This window comes from Coccinella septempunctata, chromosome 9, assembly GCF_907165205.1.
Source record: "Coccinella septempunctata chromosome 9, icCocSept1.1, whole genome shotgun sequence".
Lineage (NCBI taxonomy): Eukaryota > Metazoa > Arthropoda > Insecta > Coleoptera > Coccinellidae > Coccinella > Coccinella septempunctata.
This window is the reverse complement of record NC_058197.1, coordinates 2,485,868-2,506,195: the sequence shown is the minus strand read 5'-3', so window position 1 is coordinate 2,506,195 and position 20,328 is coordinate 2,485,868.

Below are 20,328 nucleotides of genomic sequence, written 5' to 3'. Positions count from 1 at the left end.
AGTTGCGCTCCATTGTTCTCACCGATCGGACGCTTTTATATTCAGGGTAAGTTTTCGTGGAAAGTTTGGATTTTTGAATTTGTACACTCTGTAGAAAAATGTATTAGTTATCAATTAAAAAAAATTTTCAACAATATCGTATTTTTTCTAGAATATAAAGAAATTTCCACAAATCATCCCTAGATACGTCATTCGTCGTTTCGTCATCTGATTACACAACGTATTAGTCATTCTATTGCGTGATTTCAGTTGCGGTCTATTGTTCGTACCGATCGGACGCTTCTATATTCAGGGTAAGTTTTCGTGGAATTTTTGGATTTTTGAATTTGAACGCTCTGTAGAAAATAGTATTAGGTATCAATTTAAAAAAATTGTTCAACAATATAGTATTTTTTCTAAAATATACCAAAATTTCCACAAATCAACCCGAGATACGTCATTCGTCGTTTCATCATCTGATTATATAACGTATTAGTCATTCTATTGCGTGATTTTACTTGCGGTCGATTGTTCGTACCGATCGTACGTAAAGTCGTTAAGTGTGGATTTTTGAATTTGAACACTCTGAAGAAAATAGTATTAGGTATCAATTAAAAAAAATTGTTCAACTATATCGTATTTTTTCTAGAATATACCGAAATTTCCACAAATCATCCCGAGATACGTCATTCGTCGTTTCGTCATATGATTATACAACGAATTAGTCATTCTTTTGCGTGATTTTAGTTGCGGTTCATTGTTCGTATCGATCGGATGCTTTCATATTCGGAGTAAATTTTCGTGGAAAGTTGGGATTTTTGAATTTAAACACTCTGTAGAAAATAGTATTAGGTATCAATTTGAAAAAATTGTTCAACAATATCGTATTTTTTCTAGAATACACCGAAATTTCCACAAATCATCCCGAGATACGTCATTCGTCGTTTCGTCATCTGATTATACAACGTATTAGTCATTCTATTGCGTGATTTTAGTTGCGGTCCATTGTTCGTACCGATCGGACGCTTTTATATTCGGGTTAAGATTTCGTTGAAATTTTGGATTTTTGAATTTGAACTTTCTGGAGAAAATAGTATTAGGTATCAATTTAAAAAATTTGTTCAACAATATCGTATTTTCTCTAGAATATAACGAAATTTCCACGAATCATCCCGAGATACGTCATTCGTCGTTTCGTCATCTGATTATACAAGGTATTAGTCATTCTATTGCGTGATTTTAGTTGCGGTCCATTGTTCGTACCGATCGGACGCTTTTATATTCGGGTTAAGATTTCGTTGAAATTTTGGATTTTTGAATTTGAAAACTCTGTGAAAAATAGTATTAGGTATCAATTTGAAAAAATTGTTCAACAATATCGTATTTTTTTAGAATATAACGAAATTTCCACAAATCATCCCGAGATACGTCATTAGTCGTTTCGTCATCTGATTATATAACGTATTAGTCATTCTATCGCGTGATTTTAGTTGCGCTCCATTGTTCGTACCGATCGTACGCTTTTATATTCAGGGTTAGTTTTCGTGGAAAGTTTGGTTTGTTGAATTTGAGCACTCTGTAGAAAATAGTATCAGGTGTCAATTCAAAAAAATTGTTCAAGAATATCGTATTTTTTCTAGAATATATCGAAATTTCTACAAATCATCCCGAGATACGTCATTCGTCGTTTCGTCATCTGATTTTATAACGTATTAGTCATTTCATTGCGTGATTTTAGTTGCGCTTCATTGTTCGTACCGATCGGACGCTTTCATATTCAGGGTAAGTTTTCGTGGAAAGTGTGGATTTTTGAATTTGAACAATCTGAAGAAAATAGTATTAGGTATCAATTAAAAAAAATTGTTCAACTATATCGTATTTTTTCTAGAATATACCGAAATTTCCACAAATCAACCCGAGATACGTCATTCGTCGTTTCGTCATCTGATTATATAACGTATTAGTCATTCTATCGCGTGATTTTAGTTGCGCTACATTATTCGTACCTAGCGGACGCTTTTATGTTCAGGGTGAGTTTTCGTGGAGAGTTTGGATTTTTGAATTTGAACACTCTGTGAAAAATAGAATTAGGCATCAATTTAAAAAAATGTTCAACAATATCGTATTTTTTTTAGAATATACTGAAATTTCGACAAATCTTCCCGAGATACGTCATTCGTCGTTTCGTCATCTGATTATACAAGGTATTAGTCATTCTATTGCGTGATTTTAGTTGCGGTCCATTGTTCGTACCGATCGGACGCTTTTATATTCGGGTTAAGATTTCGTTGGAATTTTGGATTTTTGAATTTGAAAACTCTGTTAAAAATAGTATTAGGTATCAATTTGAAAAAATTGTTCAACAATATCGTATTTTTTTAGAATATAACGAAATTTCCATAAATCATCCCGAGATACGTCATTAGTCGTTTCGTCATCTGATTATATAACGTATTAGTCATTCTATCGCGTGATTTTAATTGCGCTCCATTGTTCGTACCGATCGTACGCTTTTATATTCAGGGTTAGTTTTCGTGGAAAGTTTGGTTTGTTGAATTTGAGCACTCTGTAGAAAATAGTATCAGGTGTCAATTCAAAAAAATTGTTCAAGAATATCGTATTTTTTCTAGAATATATCGAAATTTCTACAAATCATCCCGAGATACGTCATTCGTCGTTTCGTCATCTGATTATATAACGTATCAGACATTCTATCGCGTGATTTTAGTTGCGCTCCATTGTTCTTACCGATCGGACGCTTTTATATTCAGGGTAAGTTTTCGTGGAAAGTTTGGATTTTTGAATTTGAACACTCTGTAGAAAAATGTATTAGTTATCAATTTAAAAAAATTGTTCAACAATATCGTATTTTTTCTAGAATATAAAGAAATTTCCACAAATCATCCCTAAATACGTCATTTGTCGTTTCGTCATCTGATTATATAACGTATTAGTCATTCTATCGCGTGATATTAGTTGCGCTACATTATTCGTACCTAGCGGACGCTTTTATGTTCAGGGTGAGTTTTCGTGGAGAGTTTGGATTTTTGAATTTGAACACTCTGTGAAAAATAGAATTAGGTATCAATTTAAAAAAATGTTCAACAATATCGTATTTTTTTTAGAATATACTGAAATTTCGACAAATCTTCCCGAGATACGTCATTCGTCGTTTCGTCATCTGATTACACAACGTATTAGTCATTCTATTGCGTGATTTTAGTTGCGGTCCATTGTTCGTACCGATCGGACGCTTTTATATTCAGGGTAAGAGTTCGTTGAAATTTTGGATTTTTGAATTTGAACACTCTGTTGAAAATAGTATTAGGTATCAATTAAAAAAAATTGTTCAACAATATCGTATTCTTTCTAGAATATACCGAAATTTCCACAAATCATCCCGAGATACGTCATTCGTCGTTTCGTCATCTTATTATACAACGTAATATTCATTCTATTGCGTGATTTGAGTTGCGGTCCATTGTTCGTACCGATCGGACGCTTTTATATTCGGGTTGAGATTTCATTGAAATTTTGGATTTTTGAATTTGAACACTCTGTAGAAGAATTTAAAAAAATTGTTCAACAATATCGTATTTTTTCTAGAATATACCGAAATTTCCACAAATCATCCCGATCGTACCGATCGGACGCTTTTATATTCGGGTTAAGATTTCGTTGAAATTTTGGATTTTTGAATTTGAACACTCTGTAGAAAATAGTATTAGGTATCAATTCGAAAAAATTGTTCAACAATATCGTATTTTTTCTAGAATATAACGAAAATTCCACAAATCATCCCGAGATATGTCATTCGTCGTTTCGTCAGCTGATTATATAACGTATTAGTCATTCTATCGCGTGATTTTATAGTTGCGCTCCATTGTTCTCACCGATCGGACGCTTTTATATTCAGGGTAAGTTTTCGTGGAAAGTTTGGATTTTTGAATTTGTACACTCTGTAGAAAAATGTTTTAGTTATCAATTAAAAAAAATTGTTCAACAATATCGTATTTTTTCTAGAATATAAAGAAATTTCCACAAATCATCCCTAGATACGTCATTCGTCGTTTCGTCATCTGATTACACAACGTATTAGACATTCTATTGCGTGATTTCAATTGCGGTCTATTGTTCGTACCGATCGGACGCTTTTATATTCAGGGTAAGTTTTCGTGGAAACTTTGGATTTTTGAATTTGAACGCTCTGTAGAAAATAGTATTAGGTATCAATTTAAAAAAATTGTTCAACAATATAGTATTTTTTCTAAAATATACCAAAATTTCCACAAATCAACCCGAGATACGTCATTCGTCGTTTCATCATCTGATTATATAACGTATTAGTCATTCTATTGCGTGATTTTAGTTGCGGTCGATTGTTCGTACCGATCGTACGTAAAGTCGTAAAGTGTGGATTTTTGAATTTGAACACTCTGAAGAAAATAGTATTAGGTATCAATTAAAAAAAATTGTTCAACTATATCGTATTTTTTCTAGAATATACCGAAATTTCCACAAATCATCCCGAGATACGTCATTCGTCGTTTCGTCATATGATTATACAACGAATTAGTCATTCTTTTGCGTGATTTTTAGTTGCGGTTCATTGTTCGTATCGATCGGATGCTTTCATATTCGGAGTAAATTTTCGTGGAAAGTTGGGAATTTTGAATTTAAACACTCTGTAGAAAATAGTATTAGGTATCAATTTGAAAAAATTGTTCAACAATATCGTATTTTTTCTAGAATACACCGAAATTTCCACAAATCATCCCGAGATACGTCATTCGTCGTTTCGTCATCTGATTATACAACGTATTAGTCATTCTATTGCGTGATTTTAGTTGCGGTCCATTGTTCGTACCGATCGGACGCTTTTATATTCGGGTTAAGATTTCGTTGAAATTTTGGATTTTTGAATTTGAACTTTCTGGAGAAAATAGTATTAGGTATCAATTTAAAAAATTTGTTCAACAATATCGTATTTTCTCTAGAATATAACGAAATTTCCACGAATCATCCCGAGATACGTCATTCGTCGTTTCGTCATCTGATTATACAAGGTATTAGTCATTCTATTGCGTGATTTTAGTTGCGGTCCATTGTTCGTACCGATCGGACGCTTTTATATTCGGGTTAAGATTTCGTTGGAATTTTGGATTTTTGAATTTGAAAACTCTGTGAAAAATAGTATTAGGTATCAATTTGAAAAAATTGTTCAACAATATCGTATTTTTTTAGAATATAACGAAATTTCCACAAATCATCCCGAGATACGACATTAGTCGTTTCGTCATCTGATTATATAACGTATTAGTCATTCTATCGCGTGATTTTAGTTGCGCTCCATTGTTCGTACCGATCGTACGCTTTTATATTCAGGGTTAGTTTTCGTGGAAAGTTTGGTTTGTTGAATTTGAGCACTCTGTAGAAAATAGTATCAGGTGTCAATTCAAAAAAATTGTTCAAGAATATCGTATTTTTTCTAGAATATATCGAAATTTCTACAAATCATCCCGAGATACGTCATTCGTCGTTTCGTCATCTGATTTTATAACGTATTAGTCATTTCATTGCGTGATTTTAGTTGCGCTTCATTGTTCGTACCGATCAGACGCTTTCATATTCAGGGTAAGTTTTCGTGGAAAGTGTGGATTTTTGAATTTGAACAATCTGAAGAAAATAGTATTAGGTATCAATTAAAAAAAATTGTTCAACTATATCGTATTTTTTCTAGAATATACCGAAATTTCCACAAATCAACCCGAGATACGTCATTCGTCGTTTCGTCATCTGATTATACAACGTATTAGTCATTCTATTGCGTGATTTAAGTTGCGCTCCATTGTTCGTACCGATCGGACGCTTTTATATTCAGGGTAAGTTTTCGTGAAAAGTTTGGATTTTTGAATTTGAACACTCTGAAGAAAATAGTCTTAGGTATCAATTTAAAAAAATTGTTCAACAATATCGTATTTTTTCTAGAATATACCAAAATTTCCACAAATCAACCCGAGATACGTCATTCGTCGTTTCGTCATCTGATTATATAACGTATTAGTCATTCTATCGCGTGATTTATTTGCGCTTCATTGTTCGTATCGATCGGACGATTTTATATTCAGGGTAAGTTTTCGTGGAAAGTTTGGATTTTTGAACTTGAACACTCTGTAGAAAATAGTATTAGGTATCAATTCGAAAAAATTTTTCAACAATATTGTATTTTTTTTAGATTATAACGAAATTTACGGAATTTCCACAGATCATCCCGAGATACGTCATTCGTCGTTTCGTCATCTGATTATATAACGTAGTAGTCATTCTAGAGCGTGATTTTTGTTGCGCTCCATTGTTCGTACCGATCGGACGCTTTTATATTCAGGGTAAGTTTTCGGGGAAAGTTTGGTTTTTTGAATTTGAACACTCTGTAGGAAATAGTATTAGGTATCAATTCAAAAAAATTTTTCAACAATATTGTATTTTTCCTAGGATATAACGAAATTTCCACAAATCATCCCGAGATACGTCATTCGTCGTTTCGTCATCTGATTATACAACGTATTAGTCATTCTGTCTCGTGATTTCAGTTGCGCTCCATTTTTCGTACTGATCGGACGCTTTTATATTCGGGTTAAGATTTCGTTGAAATTTTGGAATTTTGAATTTGAACACTCTGTAGAAAATAGTATTAGGTATCAATTAAAAAAAATTGTTCAACAATATCGTATTCTTTCTAGAATATACCGAAATTTCCACAAATCATCCCGAGATACGTCATTCGTCGTTTCGTCATCTTATTATACAACGTAATAGTCATTCTATTGCGTGATTTAAGTTGCGGTCCATTGTTCGTACCGATCGGACGCTTTTATATTCGGGTTGAGATTTCGTTGAAATTTTGGATTTGTGAATTTGAACACTCTGTGAAAAATAGAATTAGGTATCAATTTAAAAAAATGTTCAACAATATCGTATTCTTTCTAGAATATACCGAAATTTCCACAAATCATCCCGAGATACGTCATTCGTCGTTTCGTCATCTGATTACACAACGTATTGGTCATTCTATTGCGTGATTTTAGTTGCGGTCCATTGTTCGTACCGATCGGACGCTTTTAAATTCAGGGTAAGATTTCGTTGAAATTTTGGATTTTTGAATTTGAACACTCTGTAGAAAATAGTATTAGGTATCAATTAAAAAAAATTGTTCAACAATATCGTATTCTTTCTAGAATATACCGAAATTTCCACAAATCATCCCGAGATACGTCATTCGTCGTTTCGTCATCTTATTATACAACGTAATAGTCATTCTATTGCGTGATTTGAGTTGCGGTCCATTGTTCGTACCGATCGGACGCTTTTATATTCGGGTTGAGATTTCATTGAAATTTTGGATTTTTGAATTTGAACACTCTGTAGAAGAATTTGAAAAAATTGTTCAACAATATCGTATTTTTTCTAGAATATACCGAAATTTCCACAAATCATCCCGATCGTACCGATCGGACGCTTTTATATTCGGGTTAAGATTTCGTTGAAATTTTGGATTTTTGAATTTGAACACTCTGTAGAAAATAGTATTAGGTATCAATTCGAAAAAATTGTTCAACAATATCGTATTTTTTCTAGAATATAACGAAATTTCCACAAATCATCCCGAGATATGTCATTCGTCGTTTCGTCAGCTGATTATATAACGTATTAGTCATTCTATCGCGTGATTTTATAGTTGCGCTCCATTGTTCTCACCGATCGGACGCTTTTATATTCAGGGTAAGTTTTCGTGGAAAGTTTGGATTTTTGAATTTGTACACTCTGTAGAAAAATGTATTAGTTATCAATTAAAAAAAATTGTTCAACAATATCGTATTTTTTCTAGAATATAAAGAAATTTCCACAAATCATCCCTAGATACGTCATTCGTCGTTTCGTCATCTGATTACACAACGTATTAGTCATTCTATTGCGTGATTTCAGTTGCGGTCTATTGTTCGTACCGATCGGACGCTTCTATATTCAGGGTAAGTTTTCGTGGAAAGTTTGGATTTTTGAATTTGTACACTCTGTAGAAAAATGTATTAGTTATCAATTTAAAAAAATTGTTCAACAATATAGTATTTTTTCTAAAATATACCAAAATTTCCACAAATCAACCGGAGATACGTCATTCGTCGTTTCGTCATCTGATTATATAACGTATTAGTCATTCTATTGCGTGATTTTAGTTGCGGTCGATTGTTCGTACCGATCGTACGTAAAGTCGTAAAGTGTGGATTTTTGAATTTGAACACTCTGAAGAAAATAGTATTAGGTATCAATTAAAAAAAATTGTTCAACTATATCGTATTTTTTCTAGAATATACCGAAATTTCAACAAATCATCCCGAGATATGTCATTCGTCGTTTCGTCAGCTGATTATATAACGTATTAGTCATTCAATCGCGTGATTTTATAGTTGCGCTCCATTGTTCTCACCGATCGGACGCTTTTATATTCAGGGTAGGTTTTCGTGGAAAGTTTGGATTTTTGAATTTGTACACTCTGTAGAAAAATGTATTAGTTATCAATTAAAAAAAATTGTTCAACAATATCGTATTTTTTCTAGAATATAAAGAAATTTCCACAAATCATCCCTAGATACGTCATTCGTCGTTTCGTCATCTGATTACACAACGTATTAGTCATTCTATTGCGTGATTTCAGTTGCGGTCTATTGTTCGTACCGATCGGACGCTTATATATTCAGGGTAAGTTTTCGTGGAAAGTTTGGATTTTTGAATTTGTACACTCTGTAGAAAAATGTATTAGTTATCAATTTAAAAAAATTGTTCAACAATATAGTATTTTTTCTAAAATATACCAAAATTTCCACAAATCAACCCGAGATACGTCATTCGTCGTTTCGTCATCTGATTATATAACGTATTAGTCATTCTATTGCGTGATTTTAGTTGCGGTCGATTGTTCGTACCGATCGTACGTAAAGTCGTAAAGTGTGGATTTTTGAATTTGAACACTCTGAAGAAAATAGTATTAGGTATCAATTAAAAAAAATTGTTCAACTATATCGTATTTTTTCTAGAATATACCGAAATTTCCACAAATCATCCCGAGATACGTCATTCGTCGTTTCGTCATATGATTATACAACGAATTAGTCATTCTTTTGCGTGATTTTAGTTGCGGTTCATTGTTCGTATCGATCGGATGCTTTCATATTCGGAGTAAATTTTCGTGGAAAGTTGGGATTTTTGAATTTAAACACTCTGTAGAAAATAGTATTAGGTATCAATTTGAAAAAATTGTTCAACAATATCGTATTTTTTCTAGAATACACCGAAATTTACACAAATCATCCCGAGATACGTCATTCGTCGTTTCGTCATCTGATTATACAACGTATTAGTCATTCTATTGCGTGATTTTAGTTGCGGTCCATTGTTCGTACCGATCGGACGCTTTTATATTCGGGTTAAGATTTCGTTGAAATTTTGGATTTTTGAATTTGAACTCTCTGGAGAAAATAGTATTAGGTATCAATTTAAAAAATTTGTTCAACAATATCGTATTTTCTCTAGAATATAACGAAATTTCCACGAATCATCCCGAGATACGTCATTCGTCGTTTCGTCATCTGATTATACAAGGTATTAGTCATTCTATTGCGTGATTTTAGTTGCGGTCCATTGTTCGTACCGATCGGACGCTTTTATATTCGGGTTAAGATTTCGTTGGAATTTTGGATTTTTGAATTTGAAAACTCTGTTAAAAATAGTATTAGGTATCAATTTGAAAAAATTGTTCAACAATATCGTATTTTTTTAGAATATAACGAAATTTCCATAAATCATCCCGAGATACGTCATTAGTCGTTTCGTCATCTGATTATATAACGTATTAGTCATTTTATCGCGTGATTTTAGTTGCGCTCCATTGTTCGTACCGATCGTACGCTTTTATATTCAGGGTAAGTTTTCGTGGAAAGTTTGGTTTGTTGAATTTGAGCACTCTGTAGAAAATAGTATCAGGTGTCAATTCAAAAAAATTGTTCAAGGATATCGTATTTTTTCTAGAATATATCGAAATTTCTACAAATCATCCCGAGATACGTCATTCGTCGTTTCGTCATCTGATTTTATAACGTATTAGTCATTTCATTGCGTGATTTTGTTGCGCTTCATTGTTCGTACCGATCGGACGCTTTCATATTCAGGGTAAGTTTTCGTGGAAAGTGTGGATTTTTGAATTTGAACAATCTGAAGAAAATAGTATTAGGTATCAATTAAAAAAAATTCAGTAATTGATAACTTCTCGGTTTAAGGAACTGGATGAAAACACTTTGGACTCTTAGAGCGACGTTTCGGCGTTATATTTCGCCTTCCTCAGGCTACAATTATAAAAGAAATCAAAAAAAAAAACATCAATACATGGACGACTATGTGGCTAGAACAAACTTATATCGATATCTACATAAACAGATTACAGGAACTATTACAAATTTAAAATTTAGGTTGTTTAATCAACTTTACAAAAAATTCAATGTTTGGAGACTGACTAGATTGTATTGAAATCAAAAACATCATCGCCCATAATCTCTCACCTAAGAAATCCTTTATTCTTCAAGGAAGAACCAGTCAATGGAAAAGTCATAAAAAATAAAACATAATAGCAATAAATGCTTAGAGGGCTCGGTAAATACTTGAGATTTTCTTGGTAATCTATTCATAGTAAATCCAACAATCAACTAAACAGAGAGACCGGCGGGCGAGTTATCACATTGAACATATGAAATTCTTACTACCAAAACACAAATAGGAAACACTACACAGGGGTATTCATCGACTATCTAACGAGGTTTATATATATATTATTAAGGGTGGAAGTATCAGATTGAACATTGACGTTGTCTGTTGTTTTCTTGATGAAGATCATCTCTTTGAAAATTCTCTTGTCCAAATTATTTTCTCTAGATAGAATCTCAGGTTCCTCAAAATCGAAAATATGACCTGTATCTCTATGATGAAATGACAAACCCGTACTAAAATTGCCACTCTTGCAATCGTTTTCATGTTGCTTCATTCTATTTTTGAGATATTGTTTAGTTTGACCCACATATGAAGACTGACAACTTTTGTTTTCATCCAGTTCCTTAAACCGAGAAGTTATCAATTACTGAATTCTGGAAGGAACGAGAACTATCCACAAACATTAAAAAAAATTGTTCAACTATATCGTATTTTTTCTAGAATATACCGAAATTTCCACAAATCAACCCGAGATACGTCATTCGTCGTTTCGTCATCTGATTATACAACGTATTAGTCATTCTATTGCGTGATTTAAGTTGCGCTCCATTGTTCGTACCGATCGGACGCTTTTATATTCAGGGTGAGTTTTCGTGAAAAGTTTGGATTTTTGAATTTGAACACTCTGAAGAAAATAGTCTTAGGTATCAATTTAAAAAAATTGTTCAACAATATCGTATTTTTTCTAGAATATACCAAAATTTCCACAAATCAACCCGAGATACGTCATTCGTCGTTTCGTCATCTGATTATATAACGTATTAGTCATTCTATCGCGTGATTCATTTGCGCTTCATTGTTCGTATCGATCGGACGATTTTATATTCAGGGTAAGTTTTCGTGGAAAGTTTGGATTTTTGAACTTGAACACTCTGTAGAAAATAGTATTAGGTATCAATTCGAAAAAATTTTTCAACAATATTGTATTTTTTTTAGATTATAACGAAATTTACGGAATTTCCACAGATCATCCCGAGATACGTCATTAGTCGTTTCGTCATCTGATTATATAACGTATTAGTCATTCTATCGCGTGATTTTAGTTGCGCTCCATTGTTCGTACCGATCGTACGCTTCTATATTCAGGGTAAGTTTTCGTGGAAAGTTTGGTTTGTTGAATTTGAGCACTCTGTAGAAAATAGTATCAGGTGTCAATTCAAAAAAATTGTTCAAGAATATCGTATTTTTTCTAGAATATATCGAAATTTCTACAAATCATCCCGAGATACGTCATTCGTCGTTTCGTCATCTTATTATACAACGTAATAGTCATTCTATTGCGTGATTTAAGTTGCGGTCCATTGTTCGTACCGATCGGACGCTTTTATATTCGGGTTGAGATTTCGTTGAAATTTTGGATTTTTGAATTTGAACACTCTGTGAAAAATAGAATTAGGTATCAATTTGAAAAAATGTTCAACAATATCGTATTTTTTTTAGAATATACTGAAATTTCGACAAATCTTTCCGAGATACGTCATTCGTCGTTTCGTCATCTGATTACACAACGAAGTAGTCATTCTATTGCGTGATTTTAGTTGCGGTCCATTGTTCGTACCGATCGGACGCTTTTAAATTCAGGGTAAGATTTCGTTGAAATTTTGGATTTTTGAATTTGAACACTCTGTAGAAAATAGTATTAGGTATCAATTAAAAAAAATTGTTCAACAATATCGTATTCTTTCTAGAATATACCGAAATTTCCACAAATCTTCCCGAGATACGTCATTCGTCGTTTCGTCATCTTATTATACAACGTAATAGTCATTCTATTGCGTGATTTGAGTTGCGGTCCATTGTTCGTACCGATCGGACGCTTTTATATTCGGGTTGAGATTTCATTGAAATTTTGGATTTTTGAATTTGAACACTCTGTAGAATAATTTGAAAAAATTGTTCAACAATATCGTATTTTTTCTAGAATATACCGAAATTTCCACAAATCATCCCGATCGTACCGATCGGACGCTTTTATATTCGGGTTAAGATTTCGTTGAAATTTTGGATTTTTGAATTTGAACACTCTGTAGAAAATAGTATTAGGTATCAATTCGAAAAAATTGTTCAACAATATCGTATTTTTTCTAGAAGATAACGAAATTTCCACAAATCATCCCGAGATATGTCATTCGTCGTTTCGTCAGCTGATTATATAATGTATTAGTCATTCTATCGCGTGATTTTATAGTTGCGCTCCATTGTTCTCACCGATCGGACGCTTTTATATTCAGGGTAAGTTTTCGTGGAAAGTTTGGATTTTTGAATTTGTACACTCTGTAGAAAAATGTATTAGTTATCAGTTAAAAAAAATTGTTCAACAATATCGTATTTTTTCTAGAATATAAAGAAATTTCCACAAATCATCCCTAGATACGTCATTCGTCGTTCCGTCATCTGATTACACAACGTATTAGTCATTCTATTGCGTGATTTCAGTTGCGGTCTATTGTTCGTACCGATCGGACGCTTCTATATTCAGGGTAAGTTTTCGTGGAAAGTTTGGATTTTTGAATTTGTACACTCTGTAGAAAAATGTATTAGTTATCAATTTAAAAAAATTGTTCAACAATATAGTATTTTTTCTAAAATATACCAAAATTTCCACAAATCAACCGGAGATACGTCATTCGTCGTTTCGTCATCTGATTATATAACGTATTAGTCATTCTATTGCGTGATTTTAGTTGCGGTCGATTGTTCGTACCGATCGTACGTAAAGTCGTAAAGTGTGGATTTTTGAATTTGAACACTCTGAAGAAAATAGTATTAGGTATCAATTAAAAAAAATTGTTCAACTATATCGTATTTTTTCTAGAATATACCGAAATTTCCACAAATCATCCCGAGATATGTCATTCGTCGTTTCGTCAGCTGATTATATAACGTATTAGTCATTCTATCGCGTGATTTTATAGTTGCGCTCCATTGTTCTCACCGATCGGACGCTTTTATATTCAGGGTAAGTTTTCGTGGAAAGTTTGGATTTTTGAATTTGTACACTCTGTAGAAAAATGTATTAGTTATCAATTAAAAAAAATTGTTCAACAATATCGTATTTTTTCTAGAATATAAAGAAATTTCCACAAATCATCCCTAGATACGTCATTCGTCGTTTCGTCATCTGATTACACAACGTATTAGTCATTCTATTGCGTGATTTCAGTTGCGGTCTATTGTTCGTACCGATCGGACGCTTATATATTCAGGGTAAGTTTTCGTGGAAAGTTTGGATTTTTGAATTTGTACACTCTGTAGAAAAATGTATTAGTTATCAATTTAAAAAAATTGTTCAACAATATAGTATTTTTTCTAAAATATACCAAAATTTCCACAAATCAACCCGAGATACGTCATTCGTCGTTTCGTCATCTGATTATATAACGTATTAGTCATTCTATTGCGTGATTTTAGTTGCGGTCGATTGTTCGTACCGATCGTACGTAAAGTCGTAAAGTGTGGATTTTTGAATTTGAACACTCTGAAGAAAATAGTATTAGGTATCAATTAAAAAAAATTGTTCAACTATATCGTATTTTTTCTAGAATATACCGAAATTTCCACAAATCATCCCGAGATACGTCATTCGTCGTTTCGTCATCTGATTATACAACGTATTAGTCATTCTATTGCGTGATTTAAGTTGCGCTCCATTGTTCGTACCGATCGGACGCTTTCATATTCGGAGTAAATTTTCGTGGAAAGTTGGGATTTTTGAATTTAAACACTCTGAAGAAAATAGTCTTAGGTATCAATTTGAAAAAATTGTTCAACAATATCGTATTTTTTCTAGAATATACCAAAATTTCCACAAATCAACCCGAGATACGTCATTCGTCGTTTCGTCATCTGATTATATAACGTATTAGTCATTCTATCGCGTGATTCATTTGCGCTTCATTGTTCGTATCGATCGGACGATTTTATATTCAGGGTAAGTTTTCGTGGAAAGTTTGGATTTTTGAACTTGAACACTCTGTAGAAAATAGTATTAGGTATCAATTCGAAAAAATTTTTCAACAATATTGTATTTTTTTTAGATTATAACGAAATTTACGGAATTTCCACAGATCATCCCGAGATACGTCATTCGTCGTTTCGTCATCTGATTAAATAACGTATTAGTCATTCTAGAGCGTGATTTTTGTTGCGGTCCATTGTTCGTACCGATCGGACGCTTTTATATTCAGGGTAAGTTTTCGGGGAAAGTTTGGTTTTTTGAATTTGAACACTCTGTAGGAAATAGTATTAGGTATCAATTTAAAAAAATTTTTCAACAATATTGTATTTTTCCTAGGATATAACGAAATTTCCACAAATCATCCCGAAATACGTCATTCGTCGTTTCGTCATCTGATTATACAACGTATTAGTCATTCTAGAGCGTGATTTTTGTTGCGGTCCATTTTTCGTACTGATCGGACGCTTTTATATTCGGGTTAAGATTTCGTTGAAATTTTGGATTTTTGAATTTGAACACTCTGTAGAAAATAGTTTTAGGTATCAATTAAAAAAAATTGTTCAACAATATCGTATTCTTTCTAGAATATACCGAAATTTCCACAAATCATCCCGAGATACGTCATTCGTCGTTTCGTCATCTGATTATACAACGTATTAGTCATTCTTTCGCGTGATTTCTGTTGCGCTCCATTTTTCGTACTGATCGGACGCTTTTATATTCGGGTTAAGATTTCGTTGAAATTTTGGATTTTTGAATTTGAACACTCTGTAGAAAATAGTATTAGGTATCAATTAAAAAAAATTGTTCAACAATATCGTATTCTTTCTAGAATATACCGAAATTTCCACAAATCATCCCGAGATACGTCATTCGTCGTTTCGTCATCTTATTATACAACGTAATAGTCATTCTATTGCGTGATTTGAGTTGCGGTCCATTGTTCGTACCGATCGGACGCTTTTATATTCGGGTTGAGATTTCGTTGAAATTTTGGATTTTTGAATTTGAACACTCTGTAGACGAATTTAAAAAAATTGTTCAACAATATCGTATTTTTTCTAGAATAAACCGAAATTTCCACAAATCATCCCGATCGTACCGATCGGACGCTTTTATATTCGGGTTAAGATTTCGTTGAAATTTTGGATTTTTGAAATTGAACACTCTGTAGAAAATAGTATTAGCTATCAATTCGAAAAAATTGTTCAACAATATCGTATTTTTTCTAAAATATAACGAAATTTCCACAAATCATCCCGAGATACGTCATTCGTCGTTTCGTCATCTGATTATATAACGTATTAGTCATTCTATCGCGTGATTTTATAGTTGCGCTCCATTGTTCTCACCGATCGGACGCTTTTATATTCAGGGTAATTTTTCGTGGAAAGTTTGGATTTTTGAATTTGAACACTCTGTAGAAAAATGTATTAGTTATCAATTTAAAAAAATTGTTCAACAATATCGTATTTTTTCTAGAATATAAAGAAATTTCCACAAATCATCCCGAGATACGTCATTAGTCGTTTCGTCATCTGATTATATAACGTATTAGTCATTCTATCGCGTGATTTCAGTTGCGCTCCATTTTTCGTACTGATCGGACGCTTTTATATTCGGGTTAAGATTTCGTTGAAATTTTGGATTTTTGAAATTGAACACTCTGTAGAAAATAGTATAAGATATCAATTGAACAAAATTGTTCAACAATATATTATTTTTTCTAGAATATACCGAAATTTCCACAAATCATCCCAAGATACGTCATTCGTCGTTTCGTCATCTGATTATACAACGTATTAGTCATTCTTCTGCGTGATTTCAGTTGCGGTTCATTGTTCGTACCGATCGGACGCTTTTATATTCGGAGTAAATTTGCGTGGAAAGTTTGGATTTTTTAATTTAAACACTCTGTAGAAAATAGTATTAGGTATCAATTTGAAAAAATTGTTCAACAATATCGTATTTTTTCTAGAATATACCGAAATTTCCACAAATCATCCCGAGATACGTCATTCGTCGTTTCGTCATCTGATTATATAACGTATTAGTCATTCTATCGCGTGATTTTATAGTTGCGCTCCATTGTTCTCACCGATCGGACGCTTTTATATTCAGGGTAAGTTTTCGTGGAAATTTTGAATTTCTGAATTTGAACACTCTGTAGAAAATACTATTAGGTTTCAATTTGAAAAAATTGTTCAACAATATCGTATTTTTTCTAGAATATAACGAAATTTCCACAAATCATCCCAAGATACGTCATTCGACGTTTCGTCGTCTGATTATACAACGTATTAGTCATTCTTTTGCGTGATTTTAGTTGCGGTTCATTGTTCGTACCGATCGGACGCTTTTATATTCGGAGTGAGTTTTCGTGGAAAGTTTGTATTTTTGATTGAACACTCTGTAGAAAATAGTATTAGGTTTCAATTTAAAAAAATTGTTCAACAATATCTTTTTTTTTCTAAAATATAACGAAATTTCCACAAATCATCCCGAGATACGTCATTCGTCGTTTCGTCATCTGATTATATAAGGTGTTAGTCATTCTAACGCGTGATTTTAGTTGCGCTCCATTGTTGTTCGTACCGATCGGACGCTTTTATATTCAGGAAAAGTTTTCGTGGAAAGTTTGGATTTTTGAATTTAAACACTCTGTAGAAAATAGTATTAGGTATCAATTTAAAAAATTTTTTCAACAATATCGTATTTTTTCGAGAATATAACGAAATTTCCACAAATCAACCCGAGATACGTCATTCGTCGTTTCGTCATCTGATTATATAACGTATTAGTCATTCTATCGCGTGATTTAAGTTGCGCTCCATTGTTCGTACCGATCAGACGCTTTTATATTCAGGGTAAGTTTTAGTTGAAATTTTGGATTTTTGAATTTGAACTTTTTGGAGAAAATAGTATTAGGTATCAATTTAAAAAATTTGTTCAACATCATCGTATTTTCTCTAGAATATAACGAAATTTCCACGAATCATCCCGAGATACGTCATTCGTCGTTTCGTCATCTGATTATACAAGGTATTAGTCATTCTATTGCGTGATTTTAGTTGCGGTCCATTTTTCGTACCGATCGGACGCTTTTATATTCGGGTTAAGATTTCGTTGGAATTTTGGATTTTTGAATTTGAAAACTCTGTTAAAAATAGTATTAGGTATCAATTTGAAAAAATTGTTCAACAATATCGTATTTTTTTAGAATATAACGAAATTTCCATAAATCATCCCGAGATACGTCATTAGTCCTTTCGTCATCTGATTATATAACGTATTAGTCATTTTATCGCGTGATTTTAGTTGCGCTCCATTGTTCGTACCGATCGTACGCTTTTATATTCAGGGTAAGTTTTCGTGGAAAGTTTGGTTTGTTGAATTTGAGCACTCTGTAGAAAATAGTATCAGGTGTCAATTCAAAAAAATTGTTCAAGAATATCGTATTTTTTCTAGAATATATCGAAATTTCTACAAATCATCCCGAGATACGTCATTCGTCGTTTCGTCATCTGATTTTATATTGTATTAGTCATTTCATTGCGTGATTTTAGTTGCGCTTCATTGTTCGTACCGATCGGACGCTTTCATATTCAGGGTAAGTTTTCGTGGAAAGTGTGGATTTTTGAATTTGAACAATCTGAAGAAAATAGTATTAGGTATCAATTAAAAAAAATTGTTCAACTATATCGTATTTTTTCTAGAATATACCGAAATTTCCACAAATCAACCTGAGATACGTCATTCGTCGTTTCGTCATCTGATTATATAACGTATTAGTCATTCTATCGCGTGATTTATTTGCGCTTCATTGTTCGTATCGATCGGACGATTTTATATTCAGGGTAAGTTTTCGTGGAAAGTTTGGATTTTTGAACTTGAACACTCTGTAGAAAATAGTATTAGGTATCAATTCGAAAAAATTTTTCAACAATATTGTATTTTTTTTAGATTATAACGGAATTTACGGAATTTCCACAGATCATTCCGAGATACGTCATTCGTCGTTTCGTCATCTGATTTTATATTGTATTAGTCATTTCATTGCGTGATTTTAGTTGCGCTTCATTGTTCGTACCGATCGGACGCTTTCATATTCAGGGTAAGTTTTCGTGGAAAGTGTGGATTTTTGAATTTGAACAATCTGAAGAAAATAGTATTAGGTATCAATTAAAAAAAATTGTTCAACTATATCGTATTTTTTCTAGAATATACCGAAATTTCCACAAATCAACCCGAGATACGTCATTCGTCGTTTCGTCATCTGATTAAATAACGTATTAGTCATTCTAGAGCGTGATTTTTGTTGCGCTCCATTGTTCGTACCGATCGGACGCTTTTATATTCAGGGTAAGTTTTCGGGGAAAGTTTGGTTTTTTGAATTTGAACACTCTGTAGGAAATAGTATTAGGTATCAATTTAAAAAAATTTTTCAACAATATTGTATTTTTCCTAGGATATAACGAAATTTCCACAAATCATCCCGAGATACGTCATTCGTCGTTTCGTCATCTGATTATACAACGTATTAGTCATTCTTCTGCGTGATTTTAGTTGCGGTTCATTGTTCGTACCGATCGGACGCTTTTATATTCGGAGTAAATTTGCGTGGAAAGTTTGGATTTTTTAATTTAAACACTCTGTAGAAAATAGTATTAGGTATCAATTTGAAAAAATTGTTCAACAATATCGTATTTTTTCTAGAATATACCGAAATTTCCACAAATCATCCCGAGATACGTCATTCGTCGTTTCGTCATCTGATTATATAACGTATTAGTCATTCTATCGCGTGATTTTATAGTTGCGCTCCATTGTTCTCACCGATCGGACGCTTTTATATTCAGGGTAAGTTTTCGTGGAAATTTTGAATTTTTGAATTTGAACACTCTGTAGAAAATACTATTAGATATACATTCAACAAAATTGTTCAACAATATCGTATATTTTCTAGAATATAACGAAATTTCCACAAATCATCCCAAGATACGTCATTCGACGTTTCGTCGTCTGATTATACAACGTATTAGTCATTCTTTTGCGTGATTTTAGTTGCGGTTCATTGTTCGTACCGATCGGACGCTTTTATATTCGGAGTAAGTTTTCGTGGAAAGTTTGTATTTTTGAATTTGAACACTCTGTAGAAAATAGTATTAGGTTTCAATTTAAAAAAATTGTTCAACAATATCATATTTTTTCTAAAATATAACGAAATTTCCACAAATCATCCCGAGATACGTCATTCGTCGTTTCGTCATCTGATTATATAAGGTGTTAGTCATTCTAACGCGTGATTTTAGTTGCGCTCCATTGTTGTTCGTACCGATCGGACGCTTTTATATTCAGGAAAAGTTTTCGTGGAAAGTTTGGATTTTTGAATTTAAACACTCTGTAGAAAATAGTATTAGGTATCAATTTAAAAAATTTTTTCAACAATATCGTATTTTTTCGAGAATATAACGAAATTTCCACAAATCAACCCGAGATACGTCATTCGTCGTTTCGTCATCTGATTATATAACGTATTAGTCATTCTATCGCGTGATTTAAGTTGCGCTCCATTGTTC